We start from the raw sequence: 12,458 nt of genomic DNA, 5'->3' as shown, positions 1-12,458 counted from the left end.
TGATCTAGTGGTCCCTTCTGGCCTTAAACTCTGACAACTACAAGCCTGAAATTAGAATCCCTAACCAAAATATGTTCTAAGGTAGACATCATGATTCTTAAAGAGCCAGGAATCCTTTTGCATAGGGGAAAAGGGAAATCAGTCCTTTTTCAAATTGCCAGAGTCAAGGACTTGAACTCTTCACGTCTGTCTGCTTGTGGCTTGAAGAGTTTGTATGTGAAAATAAATCCAGCTCACTCATTTTTCATCAATGGAATAGTCTCCCAGTAAGTTAATGGTAGAGTGGCTGCATTCCCCAGGGTTCAGGAGCCAGGGCTCATGTGGCTATGTTCCATCTGTCAGTGCTACATCATGACAGCAAGCTTGGATGTGATCTCTGATTTAAGAAAGCACTTACTTATACAGAATCCATTTTTTAAAAAAATTGGTACTGCTTGGCTTTTAAGATGAATCTGTTCCTGGATGAAGGAGGCTCATTTTTCCAGTGGCGTGATTCATTGACAAGCCACCCTGCCCTCCCTCCCTGTCCCCTGCCCACGCATGCATGCGTGTGTGCACACACGAGCACATTGTAAAAAGCTGGTACTGCCAGCTGGCCCGGCAAGGCAGATACTCCGGTAGTATTTAAAACCCAAACCATAAATTACATTCAGGTGAGGTATGATCACACTCAACGTTTTCATGTGTCAAATGGCTGGAAGAGAGATACTTCTGTTTATTTTGACATGCTGGATTTTGTGTTATAGCATCAAACTTGAAAATAAATAAATATCATTCCAACTGAAGCAGCATCTTTGCTAGGGGAAAGCGTGGCAAAAAAATTCCCGTTATTTGTCCACTCACGTTAACGATGGTGGAAGCCCTAGTGGAGACAGATCCATCAGCTACTACCACCTTTTTCAGCATCATGTCAGATAACACTATTAACTGCATTAACACTATCTAATATCTAAGACATCAGTTGATGACTGGACAAAACACTGATCTAAACAGTTTTGGCAGGTGATGGGATACAAATGCTGATGCTCACAATGGTGGAGCTAAACTAGTGTAGTCGTGGCTATTGAGACTGGGAATAATTTCCATTGCATACTCTTGCTCCCAGGAATGTCTAGTGTTAGTAACAAATTCAGCTCCTGAAAGGAAACTAGTATCCTCTCCATCCAATTAAAGGAGCAAGATTGACAAGTTTTGAAACATTGAGACAGGAAAGAACTCCCAATACCGATGGCAGAGTCTTGGATGGAATGATGGTGCAGAAATAAAATAGGCCCTGATGAACTCAGAGGAGCGCTGCCTCCCCTGCTCCATGATGCAGGTATTTAGTGGTTAGAGGCAGGAATATATCAGTCTCTGCATGTCTCTAAGAAAAACTTTAGATAATCCAAAGAAACCCCATTACACATTTACATACCAGCTGGAGGTCTGGTAAATTGTATATGATGATTCATTGCCAAATAGACTTATAACCTTAATGGATATAAACACATTCCTCTTGTAGTCTGTTTTAAACTAATGCATTTTTGTAGTGATATTTTGCTGCTCATGGTTGTTTACTTTGTAGAATATAATCATACATTGTAACAGATGCCTGTGGGGAGGGTGGATAGTAATAACAATTTGAATTTCCCCTCAGCAGTGATCAAAGGAAGTATTAAAAAGGGGTGCTGGAACAGGTTTTTGTAGCGGGGGTACTGAGAGGCATTGAACCAATCTGTAACCCTGTATATTACGGAAACCACTTCAAGCCATTGGGTGCAGCACCTATGAACAAAGACCACCTTATGATATAACTGGTTTGCCTTTTTCCCCAGCTTGTTTCCAAACTCTGCAGATGGGAAAGATTTTGATCTTAGTTGGCTGTTTGTTACCTTTTCTTTTTGCGGGATGGCTGTTCAGGATAACATACACACACACACTGTCCTGTTTCAGAAAGGATGGGAAAAATCTTTGAGGGAAAGGATAACAAAGCCCAATTCTTGATCTTTAAAAAAACAAAAAAAGGAACAACTCATGGGGTACAGGGGAGAAAGGACTTGATTAAAATTTGTCTATCGGACTTATCTGACATCCAGTTTTAGTTAGCATTGACCAGTAGTTTAGATAAGGGGCATGATTAGAATTGTGAGAATCTTCTAAATAATTCTGGTCACAGGTGTGTTTGTGCTTTTGTAAAAGGTGCTTGCTGGTTAGCAGACAAAGCACTTTCCAAAGCTTCAGCTGTGAGAAACTGCGTGGTTCAGGGAAATGGTGATAGGATCCAGAACCTCTGACCCTCTACATCAGCAGTTCAGATATGGCCCAGTTTTTTTTAAAGTAATCGTCTGAAGACTGGTGTTCGTCCTTGAAATGCGTTCATAGTCTCAGTCTCATTCCTCATAGATAAATGGTCATATCTTTAAAAACAAACGGGGAAAAAAAATCCTACCATAATTGATGCCCCTCTAGCAGAGTGGTCAGTATCTGAATCAACCATAAAACCTTAGGTAATCCTTTCACACACACCCCAGAGCTTCTCCCTGCAGGTTATATTTATATTGGCAGGGCACTGGGGCCACTCCTGGACAGTGCCTTTTCTGTCCATTGAATAGGATTTGTCTCTAGGGCTATCAATGGAAGATACTTTGTCAGCACTAAATTCACTTATTTTAAGACCAAGAAATATCCAGTATAGGCACTTTTACTGTGGAAATACTTCCATGCCTTGGCCTCAGGTGTCTTATGCCTTTAGGGTCCTAGGAAAAATGTGCAGTCTGTGATCCTCTCTTTCATCCTCTTCATACATACATCTGTTCTTAGACACCCAAAGGAAATCTCCAGTTTTTCAGTAAGCAAGTTAACTGATGTGAACCATCATAAGTAGGTTAGCATCCAATAAACTGCTTCTGGGAAAATAATGAATTAAAAAGTTTCCCTTGCATAACCAAACATAGAGTAAATAATAAGGCAGCACATAAAACTGCCATGCATGTTGACAGACCAAAGGAAACCTTTAAAATGTTAGAAGATCCTCTGCAAGCCTTTCTGCCAGATGACTTGAAGATACCATCTATACTGGGGCATCTGATGAAGTGAGCTGTAGCTCACGAAAGCTTATGCTCAAATAAATTGGTTAGTCTCTAAGGTGCCACTGGTACTCCTTTCCTTTTTACTGGGGAAGGTGATGTTCCTCTGCTGCAAGTAACTACTGCACTGTAGATTGTAAGGTATGTGACTGTTTGAGAACACAGTAGTATAGCCCCTGAATTACAGAGCTCACGTCAAATCTGCATGGTAGCATCTTTCTTTGAATCAGTGTTTGGCTAAAAAGTGAAATTCTTATCCACAGCTATCTCTTTTCTGTCTCCTCCCTAAATAAAACGTGGGGAAAAGCAAATAAATCAGACAACGGGCAGACTGTGCACTAAGAGCTGAACTGAAAACCTAATCTGAGTAAGACAACTATATGCAATTGCACACATTCTTCCTGGGTCCTTGCTGGGCCAGAATGTTTCTTGGCAAGTGTTTGCACTCTTCTGATTCTTATATATTTTTTTAATTTGATTTGTTGGAATAGCAGCTATTTTCCTGACCACCGAGGCAGATGTAGCTGTCAATCTTGTCCCATCAACTCTTCGAAGTTTATAGAACATAGAACATCTTTTCTATGTGCTGTAATTGTTGATCTGCTATTTGTTTTAAACTATACAGCAGTGGTGAGGTTTGTGGTGGGAGGGGGGATACAAATGTGTCCCATGACAAAGACCTGAATTTGGTGGAGCTCTATTGGTTAAGTTACCTGAAAGACATTACTTTATTCTAGTTTTCATCTTCTCTGCAGTTCCATAGCTTTTTTTTTTGTGGTTATAAAAATGGTTTCATCTGAACAGCTGGTTTAGCTTTACAATAAGTAAAATGTTCAGAAAGCACTGATACTTAATTACTACAAATCTTCCCCTCTTTCCAATTTTAAGAGCGGGAAGCAGTCAGAGTTTCTAGGCTCCAAATTAAAGTCCCTGTAAATAAAGTTCATGATAGGATACAGATTTGAAAGTAATCATTTCAGAATCATTTTGTTACCAAGAGATAATTAAAACAATGGGAGCTCTTGTTACTCTGAGGTAAATAAACTTGAATGCACAGTTTGAGGCAGACATTTCAATCATTTGAGAACTTGTTCTCTAAACATAGACATTCATTTTACTTCCAGGCACAAGCTGAGAAGCTAAACCATTCGTTGTGCTAACATGAAAACTACGGTAATAAAGTTCCATACAGTCATTTAAGGACTGATCTAAAGCCCATTGAAAGCAATGGGAGCGTTTCTCATAATTTCAATGGCCATTGGATCAGGAATTGAGATTACAAACATTTTGGATGTTTTTGCCATTTATTTGAATTGTGAGGCTTTGGGGACCTATAAAGTTAATGGAGAAATTTGATAAAGAAATGGAGCAAGATTTTAATCGCTTGAGGTATTGTTACAAACAGTAGCATGTTTTAAAAAGAGGGGAAAATACATGCTCTAAATTCAGTCTGCAATCTCACGTAACCTATTACAGCACCACAGGGTAGTTGCTAACGTTTGAGATTCATAGTAAGGGTCATTCAGAGAGCATGTCCTTGACAAGTTAAGGCCAGGATCATAAGAATACAGAAGTGGGACGTTATAAGGCTCAAGATCTAAAACTTCCCATTAATGAAAAACATTCAATAATAGCAGAAAGTATTCTGTTTCTCCATATCATCTGCATATATGTTGTTTAAATCACAAAAGGCAACCGGGGTTGTAGGAGTGGAAAATTCACAACTTTTAACACCTCTGAGGTGGTAAAAACTGTTGAAAACAAAATTTGAAGAACTAACCTGTTTGAAGGTTAAACATGGCAAACCAGTTCTACAGTCAATATTGATTCTCGTGCATTGAAAGACTTGAATATTGGTAGAAGAGTGAGGCCCTAAATGGGTTCCTAAAGAAGGGGCTGAAATATTTTTGAGCCCAGGTTCAATGTCTTCTATAAAATAACAAAACTACAGAATGCCTGTGTGTGAATATGGGCCGTAGACAGACATGCTGGAACCTCCTTCTCTTTTTACGTGGTTATAACTTGAAAAATGCTATTTCACTGCACATTGCTGGCATGTTCCTAAAGATTACCTACTGGTTATGCTTCGGTCCAAAAGCACTTGTGATATCAGCTCTCTCATTTGAAGCTCAATATTAAGGTAGTAATTATGATGCCACATCACATCATTACCCTCCTATGATACCTCTGGTACTTGCTATGTAAGGATTGGGCCATATGCACTTTGTGTACTTGTGTAACTTCTGCCCCCATCACTACAGTGATGGAAATCTATTGGGCCACCCAGTGTCTCACTGCCAGTGTTGGATGGTTCTCTACAGCATATCTGTGCTTTGACCAGTCCAGCAGAAGTGATAAAGCACCCTGGAAAACAACATTCCATATTTTCATCACCATTGGGTAACTGCTGCTTAGTCCTGGGTGATACGATCTCCTTACACACAACTTGTAAAGCACTTTGGAATCCTTCAAGAATGAAAGATGAACATTTTTTAATGTATTGGCTTGTTGTTTTGCCAGCTAAAAAAAATCAAGGTAACATGAATTTTGCATATGGTAAAAAGAAAAGGAGTACTTGTGGCACCTTAGAGACTAACAAATTTATTTGAGCATAAGCTTTCGTGAGCTGTATACAGCTCACTTCATCGGATGCATTCAGTGGATCCACTCCAATGAAGTGAGCTGTAGCTCAAGAAAGCTTATGCTCAAATAAATTTGTTAGTCTCTAAGGTGCCACAAGTACTCCTTTTCTTTTTGCGAATACAGACTAACATGGCTGCTACTCTGAAACTTTGCGTATGGTATGGGGAAATAAAAGTGGAAGATTAATCCTGATTTTGAAAGAGTCCATTGTGAACTTGTCATCTGCCTTAAGTGTCCATTGTCAGCACATGGTTTAACCCACTTAAGCATGTTGACTGTATGGATGGCTAATCACTACAGCTAAAAAAAATATTTTTGAAAGAGGAGAAAAAAGATTTGTAGTGGATGTTCATGAAGTTGGATACCAGTGTACAATAGTTATAGAAGGGAACTTCAAAGCAGCTTGATGGCTAAAGTGGCTTATTGTACCATTGTTTAAATACTGCTGATATGGAAACAACCATGGGGGGAAGGAAAGACCCTATAGATAATATGTTGCGCTCTGTAGCTGTTACTGCTTTTAATGAAAATTTTCCCAAAGCACCCGCAAAACACTAAAATGTCTCCTCAAATTGTCCACACTTCTCAAAGGCTAAAAAACAAATGTTTCTTTCTAGTTGCAAAGACGCTGTGCTCAAAGCCTGAATGTGCTTGGTCTGTCTTGGTTTTTGTAAAACTTCAGATGGGAAAGTGGTGCTAAATTTTTTTGCTTGCTTAAGTGTGCATGCCTGTGAAGTGCACTGAAGCCCACTGCCTATGTCACCGATGCAAAAGAAGCAGGGCCCTGTTGGGGGAGAACAAAGGAGTCATGGGGAAAACCTCCTTCTTTCAGCAGGAATAAATTGTTTTAGCCTGATCACGTGGGCTGTGGAACAATAGAAGCAGAGGAAATGAAAAGCTTCAAGTTGGTAAGGAGTTGGTAGTTCATTTGAGGTTGGATTGGAAAACGTGAAATATTAGTCCAGAACTGTTACCCATTTGTCTTCAGTGTTTGGGCTCAGTGTTCTGGAAAGGGACTGAAACTTGCAAGCAATTTCTCTTGTTTTAAAATGAGCTTTTCATAGGAATACCCTTGTTCCAACAGGATTTAGATTCTTTTTTTTTTTTTTTACATTAAGTTAAAATCAAGACAGGTTCTACTCCTGTTTTGGATAGCAGGTACAGCATTAACTATAGTCGGAGTTGTGGGAGCTTGGCATCTCTCATGATCAGGCACGTTAATATAAGAAACAATACCTAGCCTATAATGAGGCTGAGGTGTCCTGGGCCCTGGAAAAGTACTTCCTACTGTAGGAAGTACATACTCCTAATCTACAGTTGTAGAATACTGAACTCTTCAAGGAAGGAGAAGCTATTGTAAATTGAAATATTTGTGAAATTAACAGCTCTTCTACAAGCGTTCAGGTTCAGACTTCTCAGTGTAAAGAGTCTGAACAGAAAAACAATTTACTGCTAGCACATATTTTTAAAATACTTCACTAATGATTTTGTCCGTACTCTCCCTGCCGGTTTAAAAATTTGAGTCACGTTTGGTATCACTAATCTAGAAGTTGCAACTCACTTCTTGTTGTGTAATATCTACAGCAATTCAGATTGTGCTATAGCCTACTGTATGCATTCATTCTGTCATACAGTGTGTAAAAATGATTCTTCCATAGCAATGTATCACAACTGAGCAGAGAAGCATGACTAGATGATGTAGTAAAAACTGGGTAATCTCAAAGTAGCAGGTGGAAAAGTTTATCTAAGCTATGTAGATAAATGGGCACCTCTGTTTTGAGAAGATGGAGGCTCATCCATTGAACAAAGGAATGTCTTAAAAGCCTATTTTTTTCATATGCTGCTATTTTTAGACATGAGAATTCCCCAGCTCATATGGTCAGTGCCATTCTAGAGAAAATCTAAATCACTCTGACCCTCCTTTGCTAAGTGACAGCAGCCCTAGTTAAAGAAGTTCCTAATTCTGAAAGAGAGGAGACTGTGTTCCAAATAATCCTTCCATTTCGTATTGTCATGTCTCCCTCTAATTGTGTGTGCCTCAGATTCTATCTGTAGCCAACAAAGATGTATGTCACAGGTTTGAGCAACTGCTGCATTGCTCAACTGAACACTATATCAGCCTTTCACATAGCTTTTATCTTACCATACAGACCTGAATGACCAGAACTGATACCAGGTTACAGATGACAAATTAATCTTTTAGTGCTCCGTAATTTAAGAACTCGTGGTTTTTTTACATTTAAAAATAGTTCAAAAATCATCCTAGCTTTTTAATACATTTAAACATTTACTATTTTCAGGATTTTAACAGTAGGTGTAGTGTTGAAGGACCATTGAACCATAATTTGCTGATCATGGGCCAACTTTTGCCTTCAGTCACATTGCCATTGACTTCATAGCAATTGCATGGGTAGAATTAGACTTGCCCATTAATCAATCCAGAGGAAGGTTGGACAAAAGTCAGAATTAAGATTACAGGGTGGGTCTCAAACATCTCAAAATCAGGAAATAGTTACGTGTAGGTATACCTGACATTCTGGAAGGGTACAAAGTTTGTCATCAACTTTAACTCTGCCTTAATAAAGGTTTTGAACAATGACTATGTGAATCTTGTATGTAGGAACCTTTGGCTATGATGCAATACAAATCCTCTGGAGAAAGGGGCCCAAAGTCTCCCAATTTTTTGCCTTTATGTTGTCTTGCAAGTTTGAGAGGAGGTTGATATCCCCCCTCCCCCGAGAAAAATAGGACCATCACAAAATTTCGCAACCACGATGCAGCCTCCAGGCTGTATTGTTAAGAGATGTTAAAGCTCTAGCTTTCATTAGCATAGAAATCCAAAGCATTCCTTAGTAAAATCTTAAGATTAGTACAGGATTTGAAAAACATGCAGTATATTGCGTGTAATAGACTGATACAATAATGCCATGCATTTTTCTTCTAAATCTAGGTATTGTAGTTATGCAGAATGGAGAAGGGAGACGCTGTGCTAATTTCAAGATCAGAGAATAGAATCATTGCACAACTTATCACTTACCATTCCAACTTTGATGTGGAAAACCAATCATGAACAGTGGTGGTGGGGCAAAGTTGCAAGGCATTGTTTCCCCAGAATCGGCAACAGGTGGCAGTGCAAACAAACAGCACTGGTGGGAAGTGGAACATAGAGGGGGGAAAAAGCCATCCCTTGCATGGAAAGTGGAAATGTAGGATTTACAATGATGCATGAGGGCCACAAAGATCACTTTCAGTTCACCCAACACCAGAAATGGGTTAGTTATCTGAACATCAGGTGTGAAACACCAGAACACCCTGCAACAGGTTCCATTCAGAACTTCAGTCTTCCAAGGTAGATAAACTGAGTTCCATACAGGACTACTGAAGGACTTCATAAACACAGGTCCTGTATGCTATGGATGAACACTAGAGATCGCATGACATTCCCTACTTCTTCTGCTGTCACACTTGTGCAGTGTACTGTGGAGTGGTGTTGGACTGGCTGCTTCCCATGATCTCAGGAGTGTCTACGCTTCAATGATGTGGTGGTGTTTGTTTGTATATAGTTCCTCAAATGCTTTGGGATTTTTGGGGGATGTAAGATTCTGTGTAAATGTAAAATTTTGATTGTTAAAAACATTGTAATACCCATTGCCAGAGTTGTAAAATCACTGAATGTCTTTTAGATTTCCTTTTGACTATTATTTTTACTAGAATTAACAGTAGTGTTGCTTTAATTAACAAAATAATCACATTCATATCACCTTCCTGGAAAACTTCTGTAAGACAACCAAAGAAATCATTATAGTCTCACTGATTCTGTGTGTCTTTTAAAAGCAAAAACAAAAGTTCAGGTGTCCACAGAGTAAAAGAGCCCTGTGTAGAATAAATTATGCTAAAATGAGGAGGTGGTAGTGTAGACGAATGGCACTGTCAATGGCGCTTCAGTGCTCTCTGGGGCCTTCGTTCTGGCGTGTGTCTGGTTGTTGCTCAGGACCTCTGGGATAATTGTGAGCTGCAGCATGCTATGTTCTGGCTTTGAGGGAGGGGAAATGAGTATATAACTTAAAATTTCCACATCTGTTTTTAGTTGTACCAGTTGGATTTCATGGCTATAGTAGCAACCTTCAGAGAGATCAGGAGCGTAAAACTGTCCATTTGGATGAGTATTTAAAAAATATCAGTTACATTGATTGTTTTAAGTGCTTGTTTCTAAGGTGAATACACCAAAAATACAGAAGCACTTTGTTTGTAGAACTTAAAGATCAAATAATGAATGGCAGCAACTTGAGGTCAGATTTTCCATCTATGGAGTGGTCACTAGCAATTCTTGGTTGTTGAGCACAACCTCTTAGGGACCCTTGCACAAGTCCGTGGGTACTTTGGATTGAATGTTCTGTATGTTTCATCTCTTTGGTCCTTGAGATTAGTGCTGGTTAATTAAATACTGTTTCCAGTTTGGACTACTGCACATTATTTTGTGGGCCCTCTCTACTTCCACCTCTTTACACCCCAACAAGCCAAGTTGCTTTCATTGCGTTTTTCCATTAGCACATTCTGATGATTGTGAGTTGATAATTAACTGAAGGTTCATGCTTCAACAGACCGGCCCATTCCTCATCTTCTGACTTTGTGAACTAGATTCAAGCAGAATATGTAAACTTGGGGCCCCTGTTCTTGCATCTATTTTGGGTGCACATAGAATGTCCACTAAGAGGACAACCCTGGCTATTCTGTTAAAGGTGGTATTCTGTTAACAACCAAACTGCTGTGTAAATCTTGAAATGATGATGTTGTCTTAGAGGGTTAGTGAGAAGGCTATGTTCGATGCACAATTTGAGAAGAATCTCTCTATTGTCTAGTTTGACAGTAGGAAATGAAATCGAGTGTCTCATGTTTGTTCCTCTAAGGAAAACCACAGTCAAAGGATTTTCAACCCATAATAGAAGACAGACTTAAACTGTATAACAAATTGCAGTAATCCCTCCTTTCCATAAGAGGGAGTAAGATGTGGTTATACTATGCCATTTGGCATCTGCTACAGTCTATAAAGAAGAGATTATATATAGCGCATTATGCAGTTCTATTTTCATCATGAACAAAAAAAATTTTTTTTTTGAAGACTTGGTTCTAGAGTCTTGTTCTTCGAGTGAAACTAAAGAACTGCTGGTTTCAGTTTCTAGACTCACAAACAACAGAAGGGAAGGAAAGTTAAGACCTAATCATTCAAGACTATTTTAAAAACACTGATTAAATCACTTCTTTAGTGCTCAGTTTACATCTTGACAAGATTTATAGACATATACAGCCCTTGCATCTGAAAATCTGAGAACTGTAACGTTTTTAGAAGTTTTGTATGGTTTTATGATTTAAATTTCAACTCTATTCCAGGAAACTTTTTACTACTTGAGCCCAATGCTGAAGAATTTACTTCAGTGTGATCCTCTACATACTTGAATCTGTCAGTTTGGAACCCAATTCTTGAAAAAAAATGTAGTCCTTGTTTCTCACTGGATTAGCACTCTCTCATTTGATGGCAAAATGGACCAGCTTCTCTATTTAGGAGGTGATGGGGAAACAGAGGTCTCTTGCTCTGTTAAATTTAGAGTTCATTCTGTGCAGGTCTTCATTTTTGAAGCCCTCTGGAATCCTTGGGAATGAAGGTTACTGTAAGGATTGGTGACTTTTTTTTAAATCTGAGGATTGTGTGACATCCATGGCAACAGATTTTCATTCCAGTATTCTTTCAACAATATCATGTCTGTTGAGAGAGAATATAAGACGCTTTTCCCAGGTTTTCTTCAGAGGTTAAGCACCCCCTTTCTCTCCCATTGAAACAAATGAGCTAAAATGTGTAGGAACAAAGGGCTCCATTTCCAAATGTGCTTGCTATTCACTGACTTAAGAAATGAGTAACTGAACATTTTTAGGGGGTCCTATTAACAAGCTTGTCTTAGAGGCAACTTATGCGTATTGCACAAGCGTGTTTTAATTAGGCCTGTCAAGCGATTAAAATTAATCAGGATTAATCGTGCGATTAAACAATATACTACTATTTATATAAATATTTTGTATGTTTTCCATATTTTCAAATATATTGATTTCAATTACAACACAGAATACAAAGTGTACAGTGCTCACTTTATATTTTTATCAATAGTTGCACTGTAAAAATAAAAGAAATAGTATTTTTCAATTCACTTAATACAAGTACTGTAATGCAATCTCTTTAACATGAAAGTTGAACTTACAAATGTAGAATTATGTACAAAAAAACCCTACATTAAAAATAAGTGTAAAACTTTAGCGCCTGCAAGTCCACTCAGTCCTACTTCTTGTTCAGCCAATCGCTAAGAGAAACAAGTTTGTTTACGTTTACAGGAGATAATGCTGCCCACTTCTTGTTTGCAATCTCACCTGAAAGTGAGAACAGGCTTTTGCATGGCACTGTTGTAGCTGGCGTTGCAAGATATTTACATGCCAGATGCGCTAAAGATTCATATGTCCCTTCGTGCTTCAACCTAGAGGACATGCTTCCATGCTGATGATGGGTTCTGCCTGCTAACAGTCCAAAGCAGTGCAGACCAACGCATGTCTATTTACATTATCTGAGTCAGATTCCTCCAGCAGAAGGTTGATTTTCTGTTTTGGTGGTTCGGGTTCTGTAGTTTCCGCATCAGAGTTTCTTTCTTTTAAGACTTCTGAAAGCATGCGCCACACCCCATCTCGATCAGATTTTGGAAGGCACTTCAG

General features: G+C 38.9%; 1 protein-coding gene across 7 annotated transcripts in view; it reads left to right on the top strand.

Moving 5' to 3' along the window:
- Window positions 1–12,458, top strand: part of TMCC1 (transmembrane and coiled-coil domain family 1) — a 198,709-nt gene that overhangs the window by 97,822 nt on the left and 88,429 nt on the right. The gene's annotated exons all lie outside the window — the stretch shown is intronic.

The sequence above is a fragment of the Lepidochelys olivacea genome (assembly GCF_965140295.1).
Source record: "Lepidochelys olivacea isolate rLepOli2 genome assembly, chromosome: 7".
Lineage (NCBI taxonomy): Eukaryota > Metazoa > Chordata > Testudines > Cheloniidae > Lepidochelys > Lepidochelys olivacea.
Note: the sequence above shows the minus strand (reverse complement) of the source record. Positions and strands in the feature narration are given on the sequence as shown.